The sequence below is a fragment of the Neolamprologus multifasciatus genome, chromosome 2, assembly GCF_963576455.1.
Source record: "Neolamprologus multifasciatus chromosome 2, fNeoMul1.2, whole genome shotgun sequence".
Lineage (NCBI taxonomy): Eukaryota > Metazoa > Chordata > Actinopteri > Cichliformes > Cichlidae > Neolamprologus > Neolamprologus multifasciatus.
Window position 1 is genome coordinate 34,342,311 of NC_140440.1, and position 23,228 is coordinate 34,365,538.

At 40.2% G+C, this 23,228-nt stretch overlaps 2 long non-coding RNA genes across 2 annotated transcripts in view; both read right to left on the reverse strand.

Annotated features, from left to right (window-relative positions):
• Positions 1–3,155: 3,155 nt before the first annotated feature.
• Positions 3,156–10,925, reverse strand: LOC146524964 (uncharacterized). The gene is made up of 2 exons (XR_014868654.1): positions 6,965–10,925; positions 3,156–5,967 (listed from the first exon to the last, which is right to left on the reverse strand). It is a non-coding gene; the product is annotated as an uncharacterized LOC146524964 (long non-coding RNA).
• A 3,620-nt stretch (positions 10,926–14,545) lies between these two features.
• LOC146524965 (uncharacterized) overlaps positions 14,546–23,228 on the reverse strand; it is a 214,718-nt gene continuing 206,035 nt past the window's right edge. The window contains exon 2 of the long non-coding RNA XR_014868823.1: positions 14,546–14,658. This is a non-coding gene — a long non-coding RNA (uncharacterized LOC146524965). The remainder of the gene's footprint in view (positions 14,659–23,228) is intronic.

The following is a 23,228-nucleotide window of genomic DNA, read 5'->3' on the forward strand; positions in this document are numbered from 1 at the left end:
ACCCGTGTGCACACCTGTGTGGATCGGCGCGCTTGTATTCAAATGGTTTCCCCATGTAATGGTCTGCAAGAGGATGTAGAGAGCCATAGCCCCGCCCCCAGGGCATGAAGCAGGCATGGAGGAGATCCAGGCCCCAGACATCCAGAGGCCCCAGAGTGCGAGAGCCCAAGGAGGACCACCGGAGGGGCATCCGTGCCACCCTCATGGGAAGGGCTGAGGATCCCCAGACGAGAGGTCACCCAGTAGCCACCGGGCAGAAGCTAGAGGGGGCTGCACCGGCGTGCCCGGTGCATAATCATTTGATTAAAGATATTGGGGTTCTCTTGGTTTACAGTAGTTTGCCCCAAATGGACATCTCTCCAAAGAAGGGCCAGATGTGATAGCTTCGTGGTTAACCATGGCTCATGGAGAACATCCTAATCCTAATCCTGTCCATCATAGAAAGGTTTCTGAAGCATAACAAGCTGAAAATCTTGATGTTATACTGTCATAACACACAGTGCATCACAGCATGCTGCTGGTAGGGCCGCATAGCAAATTAGTCAGAGTGCCCATGCTGACCCCTGTACACCGCCTACAGTAAAGCACCTACAATGGTCACATGAGCATCGAAGCCACACAGGGGAGCAAGGAACGATGTAGGCGTTCTGATGAATCAGCTGTTCTTTCACATCATGTGGACAGCCCTGTGGGCCATTTACCTCAGGAAGCAATGTCGGCACTATGTCCTATGGGAAGAATTATGTCCTAGTATTCATATCAATATTGCTTTTGTTGTTCCGGCTACCTAAATATTATTGCAAACTATGTTCCCCTTCAAGGCAACTGTATTCCCTGATGGCCGTGGTAGAGAATGATAAAGAATGGTTTGAGGAGCATGACAAAGTGTTTGAGGAATTAAAATCCTGCAGATCTCAGTTCAGTTGAGCATCTGTGGCGTCTGTGGGAAAAAAACACGTCTAGTCTATTGATGCCGTACCTTGCAGCTCACGGAAAGGACCTAAAGGATCTCCTGCTAACATCTTGATGCTCTCTATCACGTTACAGTGCATGCTTCAACAGCTCAGAATTGTTTTGAAGGCTGGAGTTAGTGGCATTGTCACACAAATGTGCAAAAACAAATTGGTTTCAGTTCAGTTTTGACTTTCAAGGGACACAAAATAAACAGACTACGTCATTCATCGCCGTATCATACCTGCATCCAGTTGGATATAGATGGGATTGAACAGAGGAGATACACTATGTCAACTCCATTGCACCATTTCCTGGATTGCAAAAGCACCAAGCTCTTGAAACAAATCAACTTTAAAATGGTCTCATTCTTTGACTGACCATTGTTTAGTTTGTGTTGCTATCACTAATGCACGGTTTGATAAATTTTGGCTTGGTCATTTGTTCAAACAGACATAACAGGCAGTACTTAGGGGTTGAAAGCCACTAAGGGCTCTCATCTTTGTTGTTGCCCTTGTGAGTTGTGCTGGTTGATAGGAGCACCTGCACTGAGTAGGATGGGATCTGCCCGTTACACTGTTGTAGTGGAGCTAATTGGCAGCAGATGGGGAAAAAACATAATTTTGAAACACTAAATGCATTCGGTTTTACAAAGAAGAAGCATAATTAGGCTGTGTTATATGGCTATGCTGAAAGGCATCAGGATTTTCTTTTTCTCTCTTGCAAGAATACTCCATGAATCAGCGGGTTTGTCTTTCCCCAGTTTTTTCCTGTTAATAAACCACCACATTTTCAAGATCAAATGTTTTTCTGCTGCTTAAATTTGATCCATCAACTATACTCCAAATATCTAACATTCATATCCATATCTATTTGACAGCTTTCGAAAAAGGCGAAAAAGAAAAAGATAATCGCGGGTGAGTTTAAGACAGGATTTTTTTTAAATTCTTGACATCCTTAAATTATTCCACTTCTTGCTCATATTCAAGGCTAAATAGCTCAATGAGGGTTGATATGAAAAGAACAGATAGAGGAAAGCATGAGTTGCGATGCTGATACGTTAGTGCTGCAGGCCCTGAGGCCGCTGCTCTTCTGCCTTCCAGTGGGAGGCAGATAGAGTCATCATTAGAAAAGGCTTGAGAGAGGGAGCTGGAATCAAACAGAGAGACGGGGAGAAAAGAGAGAGAGAAATAACAGGTTTCACCTCAACTCCCCGCTCTCACTGATTCTCTTTGAACTCACAGCCAATTTTGCATGCTTGCACAGACCTACGCCTCTAAGCCAGAAGAGACCAGTGCTTCCGACATCTAACCTCAGCGCTCAACCTGTGGAGCCAACTCCCGCTCGTTGCTTTAACTGCCTGCTTCAGAACAAGGGCCAAAGTTGAAGGAGAGAAGCTGACACACCCCTTAGCTCCAGTAATCACCTGTGGCATACACTCCTTTTTTCTGCTGCCTGTGTGAATCAGTTTTAGCCTGAAGATAAGCCGTTTTACAACCATAAGCGCAGCAAAGCACATTTTGACAAAATGTGTTGAATACCAAGTGGGAATGTACTCATATTTTAAACTGAAACAAAGCCAACTAATATTTCACTTTTTTACCGATGGATATTATGAGCACTCGAGTTACTTTTATACTTTTATCTTTATTCTTCTGACCTTTTGTAGTTACTTTTTGGAGTTAAGCGAAAAAAAACCCAAAAAGATATATATAGTATATTTTTATAGCTATAGTTATTGCTAAAAATAACTACCATCTACCACTGACAACCAACTTTAATTGTCTAGTTTTCAGTTGCAAATATTAGCTTATCTGAATCTTCTCATTTCAGTCTACATTTGTTTTTTTTAAATGATGTAGCCACTGAAAGTAGGATTGGTGGGACTAATTGATAAACTCTGCTGATCTACTCGATAACTTTGAATATTATTCGATTTTTCTTTAAATTCAGAATGGCTTGGAGATCTGCTGGAAAAGAAAACTTTTACATCACTACACAATGGCTACCCTGCAATCTCGTGTTGACGCTGAGCAGTTCAGTATGTATGCCACGGCCCCATGATTGTCCATTTTGTATGGTTGGAGACAAAATGTGAACATAGATGAACCATTCAAATGTTTCAGTCTTTACTCTTGTAATGCTACCTAAGAAAATGCTTCTGCATGTTCTGTCTTGTCAACTTAATGGTATTAAGTAATACTAGCATTAGTGAATAAATTCAGACTTATTTGGACAGGCTAGCTCGCCACAGTCAAGTCTAGAATCTTAACTACACAGTTACATTGAATATATCTTATTAACTTGTGCCTCAGACACTAAGCAGAACATTTTTCTTCTTCCACCACCCAACAAAACTCTCCTTCACATACATCCTTTACGCCTCGTCAGATTCTGGGGCTACATTCCCATTTAAGCCTTTTATGCTCTGTTTTGATTTATTGCTTTGTTTTTTTGGTCATCTTTATTGAGCACATTACTTTCAGTCATGGTTGTGTGAACAAAAAAAGCTGTATGGTCAAGGATGGTTGTTCATAAAATGATATCCACTCTGAAAAATTGTTTACTTTAATTTCATTATTTATTTGAAATTTAATTTTAAATCAGGACGGTTTTATGGTAAAAAATGGTCTGTATTTGTGTAGCGCTTTACTAGTCCCTAAGGACCCCAAAGCGCTTTACATCCAGTCACACACCCATCCACACACTGGTGATGGCAGCTACATTGTAGCCACAGCCACCCTGGGGCGCACTGACAGAGGCGAGGCTGCCGGACACTGGCGCCACCGGGCCCTCTGACCACCACCAGTAGGCAATGGGTGAAGTGTCTTGACCAAGGACACAACGATCGAGACTGTCCAAGCCGGGGCTCAAACCGGCAACCTTCCGATTATAAGACGAACTCCCAACTCTTGAGCCACGAGGTTTTAATCCTTCCATTATTGTTAAAAACAAAGTCCGCATTTTGTTCTGTTTCATTTTAACGTCTTCTAAGCATCATAAGGATAAACTCTCACCATCTTTGATGTATATGACCATCATGTTTAGAACAGTAATCTAGCAGGTCTGGAGAAAAGATGCGATTCATTTCATTGTGTTTAATGCAAATGTTGATTGCTTAGATTAGGTTTGTAGTCATTTCTACCAATACACAACTTTTTAAGTTACATTCGCAGCCTTTGCATGTTTCTATTAGCTTTGCATTTGATGCCTTTTATCCAGTGTTCACTAGATTCACTAGAAGCAAAAACAGTAAATTTCCAACAGCCACTTAATAGTGCAACACTTCAAACCACCTTCTGAGTAAGAAAATGCTCTTCTTGTTAACAAACCAAGCATTTCATTGTAAGTTTTATGGTTAAAGGTTGTTGAAATTATTTTCAAGAACATCCTTTTAAATATCTTAACCCTGTACTGAAACAGCACAAGCATTTTCCAGCAGCTGCAGCTTTTCTATCATCAGTCAAGTTTTTCTCATTTTAAAGGTCTTGCACAATTTTTATGTGATTTTAAGGACCTGCTTAGTTCACTATTTATACAGTGGATTGTATGTGCTAAGAAAAGCTGGAAAAATACCATAAATAGTAGAAGCCATTATTGCAAAAGTATCTTCCTACAATTTGTGCATGTCCGAATGGAAGGAAGGAAGTGTACAATTTTCTCATTTTAGTTTGATTTTAATGCAACAATTGGGGAGGATCTGTGCAATTGCAGCTCCAGCACTGGTGTCAAATCTCAAACCTGGAAACAAACTGTTTGCAGACTAAGAAAACCTTGAATTCATGAAGAGAACTTTAACCTTAATTAACACAGGTTTCCTGAGATGGCAGAAACGGACACACAGAAGGTTTGTTCAGGGTTAGAGGGGACAGTTTTAACATAGTGAAACAGGTCACATTAGTAAACACTGCTTAGCTTGCTAACATTAGTGTGCTAAGATACTCCATCGGGGGTTTTGACGGTTGCACGGAACAAATGAAGTCAATCAACTATGTGGTGTTATTGTAGCAGGATTTGGTCTGACTAGGGAAGCCTGATAACCAGAGTCAGCATTAAAAAAGTGAATAGGGACCACTTGCTAACAGATTAGTTTATTACATCTAGAGGAATAGTTATTGAACTGTTCACAATGTTACTTTTTATTTTTCTGTTTCTATCTGAGTGATAGCAGAAACAGAACAGTCTTCACCTGCAGTGCTAATGTTAACCAGTACAGGCAAGCCTAAAATTACTGGGAACAAAGTTTTACTATTTGTCTTTATTGCACGGGCTGTTTTCACAAGGGGAAAAAAAATCCATGCTTATAATTAGAAATATAATTGCTGGAACATACTATTTATGCAGTACAAATGTGTGCATGCTGGTGATGTATTAAGTGTGCAAACAGCAAGACTGATTAATGCGTGCTCAGAAATAATTCACCAAACCTTACATGTTTTAGAGAAGAGTGGAGATACAGTGTGGCTTGTTTCAGCACCGGTGGACACTGAACATAATTCCTCTGAATTTTTTTTTTTGGCTTAAGCTGTGTTTGTGCCACAGTTATTCTTTTTTTTTTACATTTGATATGGTTTTTAAAAGAGTTGCCTCAGCAAATATTTCAGTTGTTTCCACTAACTGCTGGCAAGTGTCCACCATGAATCCATGAATCAGATTAAGCTTGAAATCATGTGCTTCCAAGTAACACAGTATGATAAAGTCTTTGCTTAAACAGAAGCTATAAATTTGTTGGTGTAAAGGCAATAAAAAGGGCGTTGCTTGGAGTGTTGCATGAAAGATATGATTGCAATACAATTCCTTCGACTTGTTATTTTCCTTATTTGTGATCTAGGATTTTAGAATTTCCCATTATAACTTTTCACAACCCACTTTGACAAATGTTATTGTCTTTTCCAATCATTCATCCATTTATCCATTCACTTCCTCTTATCCTTTTTTCAGGGTCGCCAGGGGGCAGGAGCCCATCCCAGCTGTCTTAGAGCCAGAGGCAGGGTACACCCTGAACAGGCTGCCAGTCTGTCACGACCAGAGATGGGCTGTAATCCGATTACTTTTTTCAAGTAACGAGTAAAGTAAGGGATTACTATTGCAAAAACGGTAATTAGATTACCGTTACTTTCCCGTAGGAACGCTGCGTTACTGCGTTACTAAAACCGTGATTTTTTTGCGAGAATGTCTCATGACAGTGACGTAAGCGAGTGCGATGTTTGTGACAACAGCTGTGTGCAGATCAACAATGGATCATATATCGAGTGCAGAGAGAGTATGAGCGTGCAGCGTTTAAAGCGTGGAAGTACTGACCTTACTTTGAGTTTGATTCCATAAAAAGTGACAAAAACATTAGTGTCCGTTGTGCGTGGGAAGAAAACTTCTTTTTACAGCGAAAAAAACCCCTAAACTTCCGAGCAAGCACCGAGTAGCTACGACGTAATGGGAAACTCACAGAGAAACTCGCGGATTCTTCCACTGACCGCTGCACACCTGCACCAGGGTAACCCTCCGCCTACCCCACTCCTGCTTTACAGGTGAAAATAGAGCAACAGGACCGCTAGTCTTTGACTTTATTTATTTTCTGCTGTGTTTTACTTGCATCTATTTCAAAGACTGAGTGTAAACACACAAAAAATATTTTATTTTATGTGCTGGAATGTGCAGAAAATAGGTTTAAATATTAAACTAATTTCTTCCAGTCAGTGAATGTTGCAGATAATTAAATTTTTGCTTGATGCATAAAGTTAAAAGATTAAAACTAATAAAACAAGTTTAAAAAAGAGACTTTTCCATTTGATTACATTTTGTATGATGATTATGCAGAAAAAGTAGAATTGGGCTTAAAGATCTATCACTTTATCACCTATTCAGGTTGTAAATCGTGTTTTTAAAAAGTAACTAAGTAACTAAGTAATTAATTACTTTTGAAAATAAGTAATCAGTAAAGTAACTGGATTACTTTTTGGGGGAAGTAATCAGTAATTAGTTACTGATTACTTTTTTCAAGTAACTTGACCAACACTGGTCACGACACGTAGACACTTTAGAGTTTCCAATTAACCCAGCCCCACTAACTGCATGTCTTTGGACTGTGAGAGGAAGCCGGAGTACCCGGAGAGAACCCACGCACACATTCTTTTCCAATCAGCGATTCAAAATCTGTCACAGAAAATATTCTAATATAATCAAAACCATTTGTCCTTAAATAAATACTGAAATAATTAATTATCAGAAGACTAATCAAAGAGTCAGGAGACAACAAGATTTAGAGATTCAGTGATAGCAAGACATTATAAAATGAGACAGACATGATATGATATGTTTAGAAACATATCATATCATAAGTGAAAAACAAATTATACATGTAATTATTAGGGTGGCTTCATTGTAGCTGTTTTCATACGTGATTAGCCACATTCAGCAAACAATCTATTCTTGCCCTCAATCAGTTTATGCTGCCAAGGTAAAGTCTGTTTAATTTCCAAACCAGTCGAATCGAACTGTAAAGGGTACATCATACAACATATCATTTCAAGGATAAGGTTCACGATGTTTCAGTTCATGTATGAAAAGAGCTTTACAGGCGCAGCTAAATGCTAGAGCAGGAGAGCTGTCCATACTGTGGCCTGGACAACTAATGCTAATTACATTCCTTAGAGGCAAAAGTACATACCAGACTTTCTTTGCTATCAAAGAAGGCAAACATCTGGGGGGCAGAACATCCACTCTGTACTCTCTACACTCATCCACCCACATGTAGAGCGTCTCCATACTTTGCAGACATAGTGTATCGTGAAAGGAAGCCTCTATTACAAATGGTTCTATTAAGTGCCCTCAGTGGAGGATTTTTAAGTAGCCTTGTGGTAATGATGGCTCCCACCTTCTCTCTCTGCTTTCTCTCTTACTCTCTAGCGCTTTCCCTCTCCTCTCTATCTTTTTCTTAGCACCAACCGACCCTGAGAGCACTAAAAGACACTTGTCTCTTCATCTCCTTTCAACGACAAAGAAAAGAAGATGACTTCTCTCTCTTATTCTCCCCCCTTATGCATATCTTAGGCCCTGTTAAAAGGGGGCCTTCAGAATTTAGCAGGGACGTTTAGTATTCAGCCAGGCCGGCTTATGGTAGGAATGAATGCAGATCAGTGCTTTTACTTGAGAATGTTTGATACATCCAAAAATCCCTCGTAGAAATGATTATGGATTCTGGGGGAATCTTGGGCCCTGTTTGAATAGGGTGAGCTGTAGGCTGATTCCACTGCTAAGAAGAACAGAGGAGATCAGCCTTCATTGTTAAGCCTGACAAGATTAAGCTGACTCAAAAAGCTGATCAAACCAAGCAAGATTCTGCGTGGTGAGGCGAGAAGTGGTGGCATAGGTGGCTGCTCTGAGGTGTAAACAGAGTTCTGACATTGACAGGGACACTTCTCATCTTGCCCTGCAGGAACAGCCAGAAGCCATACCCTCCCTTGCAGCACCACAACTGCCTTGTGAGCTGACGCGATGACCATGAAATCCTTATCTCGCTCACTTCGGCGCTAGTAGATATTGCTGCACAGTGGCATAGCTGCTGTAGTACAATAAGTGGCAGTCAGGCTTTATCTGTCTGCAAAAGGATGAATCAACTGGTTTTGTTTCATTTTCTGCAAAACCTCATTAGTCTTTTTGATATACTGTATGTATATATATATATATATATATATATATATATAGACAGTGTTGGGAAGGTTACTTTTAAAATGTATTCCATTACAGATTACAGAATACATGCCCCAAAATGTATTCTGTAACGTATTCCGTTACGTTACTGAATGAGAGTAACGTATTCTGAATACTTTGGATTACTTAATATATTATCATGCTGTTTACAACTACATGAATGTACTATTGCTGTGATTTATTACTGTTACTGAAGGTCCGCGGCTCCGAACCGTAGTAAAGGGACCTCTGGCTAATACGGTGGGTTCTGTGTCAGCTCGTAGCTGAAAACTAGCTTTACTTTGTTGTCTGGGTCAACTTTGCTAGCAGAGACAGAGAGAGGCGTTGAAAGGCTGCTCCAACAGAACTTATTGTTTTTGGAGGAAAACACGAACACGGTGTACAGTCGAGTCTTAATAGCTTACTTACAACTGGGCTCGTCAGGCTCTCTTCTTGGCTGCAGTGGTTATTATTATATTTACATGCTTCCAGCTCCGTTTCTGCTCGATGACAGCTCGTACTTTTCCTTTTTCTCCCTCCCTCGCTCACAGACACATAACGTGTATGGCAGTCCATTCTCCCTGCAGCACGGACTACACTGCCCATGATGCTACATTCTTTAGAGCTATACCTGTAGCATTCTGCCTGTTAGCTTAGCACAACAACAACAGGCGCTCTCTCACCCAGGAAACACGCAGAGAGAGAGTCACCCTGTAACCATGGCAACCGTAACGCTGCTGCCTGGAACAACAGAACGTAGCTGTCAAACAAAACCCAAACAGTCCTGACCCGCGACAATATGAAACAGGGAAGTACCGCCGTGTAATCCATTTATTTCAACAAAGTAACTGTATTCTAAATACCACCTTTTTAAACGGTAACTGTAACGGAATACAGTTACTCATATTTTGTATTTTAAATACGTAACGGCGGTACATGTATTCCGTTACTCCCCAACACTGGATATAGATATTCATACATATTTTTTTGCACTGTGTTAATCACTGTCACAATGGTAATGAATGGGGTTATTAAAGGAACAGCTGTACAGAATAGTATAAACATAAATCGGAATTTCTGCTGGAGCAGACGACCAATTTAAGAGCCCAACAGATAAATACATCTCATTTGAAATGTCACCTCATGTGCTCCGTCACCCATCTTCACTTAGTCTTTTTATGTGTGGTCTCTTATGACCAGCCATGCTAGCTGATTATAACATTAGAAGAGTTGCCTTCTCAGCAGTCAAAAGTATTATAGCTCCACTACAGTAACAGCCATGTGTCTTCCCCTCGACACTTTCATCTCCTATGCAAATACAGACCCAATGGAGCCAGTAATCATTCATCAGGAAACTGTCTCCAAATGGTAACTGCTTCTGTCCTGCTCATTTATTATTCATCACCACGGACGGGTCAGGCAGCTAGAGGCTGCACTGGTACCACATACACAGTCAGCCTCGCTCCACTATTTATCTCTCTCACTCTATTGTAATAAGGGAAATGTCCAGTGTGCTCTTACTTAGCTCTCTGTGTCAGACAGATATTAAGCTTGTTTGGTTTACTTCTCCACTCCTGGTTTTGATTAAAAACAAACAAAAAAAACTAACCTGCTACTGATACACTTGTTCATTACTTTGTTTAATGAGAAACTTCTGCATACGCCGCACAAAGCACACAGGGAGTGCCCGTTTCAGATAAGACGAATATGCATTTAGTAGGATGTGGATGGAGTTTTCTCACAAATGTGAAAGGAGATTAGGCATGTAAGGAACACCTTCATAAACAAGTCATTATAAAAGAAACAGCTCAATGGAAATTCATTCATATCTGTTGTCATGTGCAGTTTTTAAACCAACATCACGCAGCATCATCAGAAATGTCAAACCAATATGTTAACTTAGCAAAATAATACTGTGTCTCCTCTTGATACCAGCAGAAACCTTCAGTCTGTGTGATAATAATCACTTCAAATAAATATGCTCCCTTTAATGTGACTCACATTCATTTAGAGGTTACGAATCCCCACTGCACACTTCATGTAAACGTATCAGACGCTGCACGCTGACCTGTGGCTGCAGTCTGTCATCGAGTAAGTCAGCGCTTTGGGTTTTTATTTTGATTTGTTTTCCTGCAAGAGCCCACACTCATAATGGATGATTTTCACATGCAGAATCCATCAAGGCTCGACACCATCCAAATGAATGGTTAAAGAAACTATTTGTTTAATGTTATGAAACTATAGATCGGCAAAACTTGAATTTACTTTGCTAATGGAATACATCCAGAAATAATATGTTTTCTGTTTTCAAGTTGCCTGATAAGCTAAAATTTATCATAGTTGACTTTTGCCCTACAGCGACAGCTTCAGCAGGGGATGGCAGGATTTTTAGTTTTCAGCTGTGGGGGTTTTGTGAAGTTTATAGAAAGGGCCTGGGTACATCCCCTCTAGTCTGTCATCACACTTAAGTGGAGCATTGTCTAGGCCCTGCAGCTCCCCCAGATAAAACTGCCAGTGGTGCAATTTCCCCAAGACCCCTCAGGGCCCATAATTCTCTTTGTAGGTTGTCTGACAATTTGCTAAGCAGTTGAATCGGGGACACAAGAAGAGTGAGAAGTGCAGCAGCTTCCAGAGCGTTTCCTGAATAAGAGGTCCTATAGGCAGTTCTCCAAGGTTATAGGGACCCTTTAACTTCAAAATTTCATAAATTGCATGGAACATAAACTCACAGATTTCCCGTGGGAGTGCATCCTTTCACTGAGTGTCCAATGATATTTTGTCTCAAATAACTAATATAACAGTTTTAATAACTGATAATATAATATCACTGTTATCTCACAGAGGAAATATATTTTTGGTGAAAAAAACATCCTAAAAGGCGAAAGAAGGAAAGGATTTTGAGTCCCGCTCTATCAAGCTCTGATGCTTTCTGGGCAAGCCGATTCAGTGCATCACAAACGTTAATCACCCTGCCAAGTGTAAAATTTGCACCAAAGGAGTATGTTGGCTGTGAGCTAGAATGACATACATTTAGCACGCATGAGAGGCTTCGGTTGATGTACAACTGTACGTGGAGGGAGCCAAGTCTTGCAGTGATGCTCAGCATTCTTCACTTGTCATGTTGCAGACATGATTATGAAGGAGGTGGGGATTTTTTTGAGTTCATCATATCAAGCCATCTGTAATGCTGCAAAACTATCACTGTGCCATTCACAAGGACACTGGTTACTCTGGAAAGTGAAATTTATGCAAAAATCTGTTCTTGGGCTTGTAAAGAACTTTATACTGTGGTGATTTGTGTGTCTGACAGGAAGAGACGGCCATAAAACCTCTTCTCACCCCATTTTTTCAGTTAGCCATGGAAGTCAAATCATATTTCTAATCTTTTCACATTTTTCCTCTCACTGTGGACCATTCACAATCAACCTGTAATTGATTGTAAGAATGAAATTGCCTGTTACAATTGGGGATGGAATTGCCGGAGGGTTGGTGGCGGTGGTGGTGCTGGTGGTGCTGGGACTAAATAACAAGTGAGAGGACAGGATGAAAGACACTGCTTTAATTCACCACAACTGATTTGATAATAAAACTCGAGCCTATTTCACAGTATAGCCAATTACGTCGTCAGTGAGCTCCGCCATCACGGGTGTTGGAGTTTCATGCCTCACAATCAACTCAGCGACGCGCTCGAAACCAGCATGTTTGTGCTTCGACGACGTGATGTGAAAATACAGATAATTAAACCGAATATACTAATTAAAAGTATCGCCTTTTCATAACCCTCTGCTATTTTATAGTGAACTCTCTTTACTCATTTTGCAATTCAAAACACACGAGGGCTCCAAGGTGACATGAAGTATGAGTCAATTCCTCATGTGAAGGAAGTAATTAATTAGGATGTCAAATTCAGGGAGCATCTTTGCTTTCATTTTTCTTCTTAATAGGGGAATAATTTGGAATTTGGAGAGGTGGCAGATCCCATTTAATGAAGATTGACACCTGTTATTTCTCCCAGTCTCCGCCACCCACCGCTGACTACGATTTAATAATGGCCGTGCCCTTTTGTAACATACATGCAGTTCCTCAGAGCGCGCAGTCACCAGGGTCATGTCCCAGCAGATAGTGACGATAGGTGGGCTGCTGGGAGCCACCCTTAGGGCCAGACCTTTGTGACTGAACAGGATCGCTTTTGGGCTCAACTCCTCATATCCTGTGTAACATCTGTCTCTCTCAGACCGAGGCCTTCAGTTCGACAGAGATGATCGCCCTGAAAGGTTCCTCAGCGGCACTGCCCCCCCCCCCTTAAACTAATACCAGCTTTAACATACTTGGAAAGGTCAACCTTGTGTGTTTTTACCTTTCATGCCCACACCAAATTTAAGCTGCTGCTTGTATGCGGAAGGAAGATTAATTGCCCTCCACAGTCAGGTTGTACTTAATCTTGTGTCCTCAAAGTGTGGCTATGTTAGATTAGGTTGCACTAAGCCACCAAGCATTTGGTATACAGAGAGGGACATATTTAGATACACACACATATGTTAAACACACACACACAGCTGCAAAACCACTAACTGTCAATCATCAATCCAGAGTAATTCACTGGAGACGTGCGGCGTTGTCACAGGACAGAGAATCTTAATCAAACCTGAGCTCACCTGTGTTTTTTTCCTTCTTCCATACAAAATCAAATTAAACGAGTGGGGGGGATTTGTGTGTGTCTGGAGAGCTGCTGGTCTGAAACAAGAGCAATGCTTCCATAAAAAGCAAGACTAAATAATCATTGTTTGCGTGGAGCAGATTGGGCAGCTTCAAAGGGTTAAGCATGAGTGGATTAAAACGGCGGCACACATCTGTTTCTATACACTAATCCTCTTAGTGCCCACTCCTAATACGTTTTTATATCTTTCCTATCTTTCACTGAGGTGAAATATCAGATTAGTTGCTTGGCTTTCACTATATCTTATTACAGCCGTATCTATCACTGGAGTAGCGAGCTTTCAATGAGGCTGGGGAGTCAATGTGCTGATTGGCCTCACTGCTCGTTGTGAAAATGCAAAATTAAAGTTTTATTGTTAATGCGGTGTGAATTAGTTGATTGGGCTATCATTGTCTGATTTGCTCTGCTATTCTGCTAAGCTTGTGGGCTCTTTTGTTTAAAGTGTAACATCAGAAGTCACGTCTTTTCACAAAGGCAGGAAGTGGCACATACTTGTCTTGGTCTTAGCCTCTGCAGAGTACTGTGAGAAAAATGTCCTGTGAAGACATGATGTCTATTTTAGGGTTGCACCGATACCGATACTGGTATCAGTATCGGTGCATCCCTAAAATAGATGCACCGATACAGTATCGACCCCGATACCGATACTGGTATCGGGTATCGGGGCCGATACTGTAAAATGTGTGTGTACTCATACTCGTAAAAGTTAACCGATACCATGAACCGATACCAACTTATTTCATTAATCAGAGGGTGGCTTGTCATTTCTGTTGTAGTTTTTTAAATTGGCCACTAGGGGGACATCCGGCGCTAAACAGGCACAGGGTTAGACGAGTGAGACTGGCAGCTCCAGATAAAAAAGAGAAACTGGAGGCTGCTGTAGCTAGGCTAAACAAAATGTCAGCAGTGTGGACCGCAATAACTGCAATAATTTAAAAGTTTATTTTATTCGCAAACCTAATTTGTATTTATTTTATTCCAAACAGAAGTGTTTATTTATTATTCTGAAAGCTCGAGACAGTGCCAATAGTTCAGTGATATTTTGTTAAATTACAATGTGGAGACTCTGCAATAATTTAACAGAAGTGCTTATTTTTCACTTGAAATTTTTTTTGTGGTCATTTTTATTACGATTTTATTTTTTATCGGCAGAGAATAAAATAAAACCTGTCTTCCAATTAATTGTATTTGTGTGTGTGTGTGTGTGTGTGTGTGTGTGTGGTAGAAGTATCGGTTTTTGTACTCTGTATCGGCAAGTACTCAGATCCAAGTATCGGTTTGAAAAAATTGGTATCGTTGCATCCCTAGTCTATTTATTATGACATGTATTAACTTGCTGGTGCACACACACACACACACACACACACACACACACACACACTGAAGAAATACTGCAGTAACATAAACCTTCTGGTGGCTTTCGGGAGGTCAGTCAATGACTTACAGGGTTTCAGTGTTTGCTTTTACTTCATTGGCAGTGTGTTCAAGATCATCGTCACTTTCTAGATGGTATTGCACGGTGGATCAAATTGACACTACTTCTCTGCTTTAATAATTTCATCAGTTTCAACAAGATCCTAAAATGCCTGTTATACAGATAGCATATGATAGACACTCACTGTTTTACCTCTCCCCTCACTTCCATATGACCTGACCTCTATAACTCGGCATATCCCAGCCTTTTCTACCTTTTTCTGTTCCTTAAGACCGACTTCCTCACAGCGATGCGTCTATAGAGCCATTTCTGATGAGCCTTCAGCAAACAGTAGATGGATAATCTGAAGGGTCAGATGCATCTCTCACGTCCTGTGTCAGGTCTTTGCTGGATTTCTTTCCCCATATTTCTTCAGCACATGACTTTCAGATGCTGTTCTTCTGAGGTAGTGTTTTTAAGCCTGTTAGTTCTTCTTTTGTCCACCACTTGTCCAGTTTTCTCAAGTATTTTGAAGGACACAGTGCACAGCATATTTTTTGATGCACAAATACTATTTAATGCCTGACAAACGGTGTTATCCTTGGAATTTTATATCGATTCAACTCATGAAATGGGAGCAAATTATGCAACAGGCCGCTAATAACAATGTGCCTAAAATGTAATATTGGTTCTTTGCTAAGTTTTCTGTTATGTGTAAGATCTGAGAGTCGTTTTTTCAATGCTTGAATGATTCACGGGTCATTTTTAAGACTCGTGAAAAACGCAAGCAAAGAAAAATAAACATTCATCACGACCGAAATGAATGGAAAAGCAGCCGATGTCCAAACAAAAACTTTGAAAGACCTTCAGAAACACTTTGAAAATAATCAGAAATTCTAATTCTTTGAAAGTGAAATATCACCAGATCAGCTCAAGACATTGAGTCACTGTGTTTTTAATATCTATTAACCAGTTGTGACGTTTTCAAAACAGACTGCTTTATGCATGTTTTATGCATGTTGTTGTTTATGATTGTGTATTTTTGTCATGTTAATTCAGGGATAGCTTCTTTCCCAGAGCTATCACCGGAGTAAATAAGCACAAAACAATTAAACCTGCTTAACTATACCATACTTGCCATTGTCACTATATTATGCTGCTATCCTGTATATATCGTACTTATTATTGTCTGAGTACTTTGGTTGTTTTACTGTACTTTTTATATTTTACATTTATATTTATTATTGCATTTTGCACCAAGGGAGTGGCACTCCAATTTCGTTGTACTTTGTACAATGACAATAAAGGCTATTCTATTCTAAAGGCTATTCGAATAGAATAGAATAGAATAGAATAGAATAATCCTTTAATTGTCCCACAAGGGGAAATTTGGTTGTAACAGCAGCCAAAAAGACAAATATACAAACAAACAGGACACAGAACAGAAACATACACAATTTTTCTTACATATTTACATTAAGGACAATGGTTACTATAAACAGAGAGAACTGTACAGTTATTAAATTAAATAAAAATAATTACAGGTAAGAGGCAAACCAGGTTGTAGTGCGAATTGGTTAATTAACTAACTTATTGCAGTTACAGCATTGATGTAAACATCTATGTTTGTTGGGAGCAGTTCAGATTGTACAGTCTGACAGCTGCAGGGAGGAAGGACCTGCAGAAACGCTCCTTCATGCATCGAGGATGCAGCAGTCTGTCACTGAAGCAGCTCTGCAGCAACATCTACATGCATGGGATGGGAGACTCTGTCCATCAGAGATGTTATTTTGGCCAGAGTCCTTCTGTCTCCCACCACCTGCACTGGGTCCAGGGTGCATCCCAGAACAGAGCTGGCCTTCCTGATGAATGTCCTTCCAAACATTTTGTTTGTTTGTTTTTAATAGACTTTCTTGCGGATGAGCAGTTCCCCCAGATTACACACATTCATTAATATAAGAAATAAAAGATGAGTCTCTACCTCTGCTCCATGTTCACGTTTTTCTATTCAGCCCATTAAGGCCATTAATACCCAAATAGTTAAGATAATTGTTCTTAAGAACCTCTTGACTTCATTATTTCTTTTACTATGTAGTCGGATGGTGGTGCTTACTTTGGCAAGAGGCAGTCCTGCCCCGAGGCTGTGGGGATTCCTTTCCCCCATGTGTCAGCTAATGTTTACTGAGGCCTGAGGACTGAGGTTGGATCACAGGATTTCATAATCCACTGCCCGTACAGTGGAGCAAGGGCAAAAAAATAATTCTCTTTGTGTCAACAGTTGTTTCATTCATGGGTAATTTCCCCAAAGCCAGAGACGGGGATAGAAAGGAGAAAAGAAATGGAGGGAGAGAGGGAGATAGCAAGAGAGATGTCCGCACTCAAGTGTCCTGCTTCCCCAGGAGCTGCTTCATGATTTAGTTGTAAAGCATCGCTATTTGTATTCCACCTGAGTTGTTTCGTCTTATTCATGTGTTTTAACCAACTATGTATTTGAATTTATGAGAGCTATATAAGTCACGAGATGAAGATGATGTCAGCAGTTCTTAAAGAAAGGAGGGACATCTCTGGAATTGCTACTCAACAGTTTTCTCGTTGCTCTTTGGACTCTGGCTACGATCCAAGAGGATCAATGCACTGTGGGAGTGAACGCTGAATGGCAGCAGTGGAGGTAAAACTCGCTGAGACCTGAGCGTTGACTGTGCGAGTGAAATGTTGGAAATACAATATTTTGTATGTTGCAGAGCAGCTGCACACCCTCTTTGATGCTCGTTTATTTTCTAATTATAGTAGCAGTGCGACTCAGGTGTTTCGCTTAGAAGATTTACATTTTACAGTCATTTTAGAGCTTTTGTGATTTCAGAAGGAAAATGTTTAGCACTCAAAGGCATCTTTATCCAACATGTTGGTGTGGCTGACTTTTCACTGGCGTAGCCGACTGTGGTTGCTTAGATGAATGATTTGATTAGCAAATAAGAGGCAGTGCAAATTCAGAGAGGGGAAAAAACATCACTCAAAATTTGACCTCATGCTTGGGAGTGAACAGACAGCTCCTTGTAATCCTTCCTAACATTAATAGGCTGAACAAAAAAAAGGGGCAAAGCAACTAAATGACTTATATTTTACACTGATTGCAGTGACATTTATTCTGCAGCTCAACATGTAACCAGTCACTCCCAAACACTGTCTGTAAATATTCAGTTTGTTTGTGCTTTTGCTGGTTTTCAAACTTTTAAACTTACCGTATTGTTTACATCTTCGATCATTTGATTGCACCTTTCTGCTTCCTAGCCGCCAGTTCATTGCTAAGATCCTGTGCAATACCGCGGGGTACTTTTAAATTATGCACTCTGCAACTGTCACACACCAACCATTTTTCTTACTACTGCCCACCTTATTAAGTCTTGCCCGACAACACAGCGGCTAAAACAACTTCTTCAAACATCTCCTGTAGTCCAACTGTTAAACTTCCCCCATCAGTGTGTGTTTATACTGCTGTCACGACTACAACCTGGTGCTCATCTGCTCTGTTCCTCGGTGAACACAAAGGTAACAAAACCCCATGCTTTTTGTGGGCGAGCCATCACGGCCCTTTGCAGACCTCGGCATGTACATCCAACGCATACCCGTGTGCTTTTTCTCTCCTCAGCTTTTCCCTGTTATCGGGGCCGCGCAGGACTGCAAAAGCAGGATCATCTTAAGGTGGATAAAGAAGAACTTTCCTATCATAACCCTCTGGATTAACTGGTCCCTTCTCTATGCTGATATGAAAGTGCACTTCGTTGCAGGCATAGCACACGAGTACTCCGGGCAGACTGTGCACTTTGAGTCAAAGGTGAATTGTTTAGCATTGTATCACCATGAATAGGTAACTGATAGTGTTTTGTTGGTTGACTGCTGCACTGGCAGAAGTCTGCATTCAATAGTTTCTCGTTCAACCAGCGCAAATATACATAATGAGAAAAGAACAAGTGACGGCAAGAAAATGAAAACAGTGGAATTACCACCCCTGTTCCATAAATAGCAAATATGGCGAAATAATAACGGGGGAAATGAAATATTAAAGCAATAACAAGAAAGCAGAAAACAATAAGAAAACATTACAAACATGCAGCACCATTTGTGAACATCACTCACCTGTGCTAGTTTTATTCTTGTAGTGCTGCATGCGTTTATTATACTGGCAATAAAAGCGAGCATTTGATAGGGAGACAAACACCAGCATCAGCCTCCCAGTGGTTAGTGCAAGAATGGGAATTTTTCTGACAGCTGCAATATCTCCTGTTTGCCTGAAAGTAAGTACACAATAAACAAATACCGACACTTTTGTAAACCCGCTCTGTAAACGGTCCAGTTAGATTTAAGTATTAAAGTTTTAGCTAATTTCAATAATTGAAAAAGCAGCAGTGGATTTAATCTATAAATAAAATCATTTAACCCTTTAAAACCAGTCAGAGCAGCACGCTCCGTTTTGCGCAACTACTTTTAAATCCCGGTAGCTCTGCAACCACGTGAGCTAGCGCATCATTTTTTTTGCATATGAAACCGGAGGAGTTGTACTTACATCTTATGCCATCAGCTTGTCCTCGGTCACAGTTTCCTTCCACATATAGTTTTGCAAAAACTGCATAAAAAGCGCTTGCAGGAACAAAAACATAATATTTCAGAAACACGCTTTGCCGATCTGATCAGCTGTTCATAACACTTCCTACGTCCATCAGCGCGAACTATCGCATGTCCACCATGACCTGCCCGAAAGCAGAAGTGACGTCATTTTCGCGGAAATGTAGTTTTTTACCATCAGGGCCTCATGAGCCTATACTGGTGTTTTTAAAAGTTATCTTTGACTTTATGACTTTCTGTGTGGTTTCTGGGATGCTTAGGACTCATATTGCACTGCTGGAAATAGTTTATTTTGATGCACATGCTGCTTTTTTGCAAATTTGCATCATAATATTTATTTTCGTTTTTCCTGCAGTATATAAAAATTGGTGTATTTCAAAAATAAAACTATGAAGACACTCAAAATAAATTTCCTGTGGTGGGAAACTATTTTGTGCAACTTTTTTGTATTTACAGTTTTGAGGGATAAGCCTCTTAAATTTCTCTAACTAGAAATATATGTTAAAAATACAAAAACGATTTTCAATTTTTTTGTAGTTTATTGCACTTTCTTGCAATTTATGTAATTTCTATTTACTTAATGCAGACATATTATTAAAATCTGGGCTATAATGGTTGTATTGATGTATAGCAACTTGAAATGCTCCCAGAAATGGCTCCACAGCATGTAAAAATATAATATAAGCTCTGGTGGACTTGGTTCTATGGTAGGTCTTAAAGGGTTAAGTAGAAATGCTAATATCCCATATGGAAAAGATACATATAAATCTTATAAAGTTTTTATCTGTCTTGTATGAAACTTGTATGACAAGCATACAAGAGTGAAAACAGATATAAGATTCCTTGAAAAATTATATAATGAAACTTGTATGTTTTGTATACTTACTAAAAAAATATATGAAAGTAATGAGAAAGTGGCCACTTTCATGAGTAAATCATATATGTTTTTACTAGTTCTTTTCCATATGGGATATGAAGTTTTTTTTTTTTATTTCTTTCAATTATTGGATTGATAAAGCGATTTACCGTTTTTGAGTAGTGCGGGAATGTTTTGAAAAGTGCACCTCATAACCTTTCGTGTTGCTGACAAGTTGAAATACTTCACTGCACAGAGCTTAGTTTTAGGTTCAGTGGCCAGCAGCTAACTCACTAATTAGCTTAGTCTATGGTTAATTATGCCAGTAAGTTTAGCATACTGTAACGCTGCTGTGAAATGTGAATCGCTGAAAGACGCCTCCGTGAAAACGCTTTCATTGATTTGACTCCTGTGTTCTCGTATGTTTCATTAACTTTTGCAAGAAACTGATTGATTTCAACCGTGTGAGATCTAGTTCAGCTGGGGGCAGTGTTAAAATTGAATTCAGGTCTCAGGCTGATAGACTCCCTGTTTACAGTATTTTCTGTAAGATGTGCATCATTACACGGGCTTGTCTGAGTGTGTGTGTGCGCGCATCCAAATGTGACGCTGTTAAAAAACAACATGCGGGATCAACCTTTTATTGCTCAAATGAACTGACTGTCTACATAAGAGTAAAAATTTGTATCCACTTCAGTTCAATTTGTGTAAATAAGCATATGACCCCAAACATTATCTCCATTATGAGCTACTAAGAGGTTGTGAAAACAAGTCAACAACCAAGCATTACTCCATAAAACTATAAAATGTTGCTGAAGCACAGCATACAATTATCGTATATCTGAACCATAACATCCCATGCTTCAAATGATGGGCCACTATTACACGTTTAACACATTACCTCACTGTAGTAAAAGGCTCAGCACAGACTATATCACATCTCAAAGCCACACTGATCTCCAGCATTAACTGCCACCAACCCTGTTTTAGTAATATGCATAAAAGTCTAAACTACAATGACTTCATTAATTGATTGCCGAAAAACTGTTTTGCCAATTTTCTTTATTTTTCGAAATAAAGTTTTAATGTTCCCTTGAAACGATTGAGGGTTCGGTTTCTTTTTTTTTAATTTAATGCCATTTCTCTCCTTTTTGCGCTCCCCAGAAGGTTGTCAAGCTTAATGGCTTAATGTTCTACCATTTCATCAACAATGTCCATTTATTCCCGTGTGTGTTCTGTAAGTGTCAACCTCATATTTAACACGCCAAATTAAAATGTCAAACATGCTGTCAGATTTTTTTTTTCAAACTTATAAATTGCTGTGTTGATTTTATGGTTTAAATCCATTGGATTTAAAAAAAAAATAATTAAATAAATCTGATGCTCTGGAGACCCCACAGTTTACTGCGTTTTGAATTTGTGCGAGTTTATCACCAACGATAACACCAAGAAAAAAGTGAGCGAAGGATGCGAATGCAAACCAGACTCATTTCTCAGGCTTGGTTCCATTAGGTAAACATTACAAACGTTCAGGACCTCCAACCCTCTATGGATCAAACGTCGGTGTGTGATGCTAAAATACAATCTGCTAGCCCAGACCACTCTGTACTGAATGCACAATTAAAGTATACTAAACAGCATGAACTGCCTTTCATGTGCCATCTCAGTAATCGCACTTTGCACAGGGGGATATGAGTCTCCCAAGGAAGCCAATCCTTCTGTATCCCTACATTTTCTGTTCCCCACATATCTGCAAAGGGAACTGCCACCTTCCTGTAGCACCTTACACCACCTTTAACGCCAAAGGCTTTGAAGACAGCTAATTTCCATACTAATTTCTTTCTTTTCTCCCCCCCTTTCACCATAATTCCAGACCAGGCACGAGGCAAGAAGACATGTGTTGCTTGATCTAATGGTGGGGACTAATTGCATTCTGGGATACATGCCTGGAATTCAAAATGTTCAACAAAAAAAGCATGTTGTGCAAGCAGACCACATACAACATCGAGACAATTAATAACCCTCCTTCAGGGAAGAAATTTGGGACTGTCCAGCCTCCCAGAGGACTGCACTGCTGCCTTTATTGATATCTGTGGTCATATAGAGACAGGCCCGCCATCCTCAGGCAGCATGACTCCACTGGGGCTCCACTGTGACTGGACTGTTATGAAGCCAACTTAGCCAGCCTGCTCCAATCATAGGAGCACAAACAAGCTCCTAACCACACTGAATGCTAAGCCAGATCAGTCTCGGGGGTGGTTTGTCAGGTTTTGCAGGATAACATAGCATGAGATTATTTTTTTCTCTCTCGCGCTCACTCTCGCTGTCTCTCCTCCTCTATTTCTATCTCTGTGTCTGTTATTTTGAATTCACATGTCTCTGAGGAGGAGAATGCCTTTTCGACACATGCTGACACGCACACACACTCGCATCCATACATAGCGGCGTAGACACAAATGCGCCTGTGCGGTTACACCCACACACGCTCTCACCTCCTATCTCCCCTCAACACAAGCAGCCAAAGCGTTCAAGGTCTCCATTTATATGGTTCAGATATGGTTCAGCTGTGAAATTAAGATGAGGTGTTGACAAGCTAATGTTGAAATAACAAACCTACTAATTTGCGGCTAGCCTTCTGTACCCTGTGCCATCAAATGTTCCTCAAACCCAGTATTAGGGTGGTGAAGTGTAACATGTTAAACTGGCACAACGATAGGGCAAAGTCCTCTGGTGGGACATTACGAGAAGCAATAAACACGACCCTCCTGCATGCTACTGCATCTATCACACAGGCAACATATGGGTGCCTGCAGGGGTGACTGTGCTTACCCACTGGGGTTTGCTAACAGCGCTGTCATGGTCACTAAAAAAAGGAAATGTAATTTGATGAAATAAATAAATACTTTTTTGTCAAAAGGAAGTCAACAATTGTTTGTGAGAAGTTTCTGTCTTAAGTGAAAACCACAGGAGCTGTTTTGCTAGTT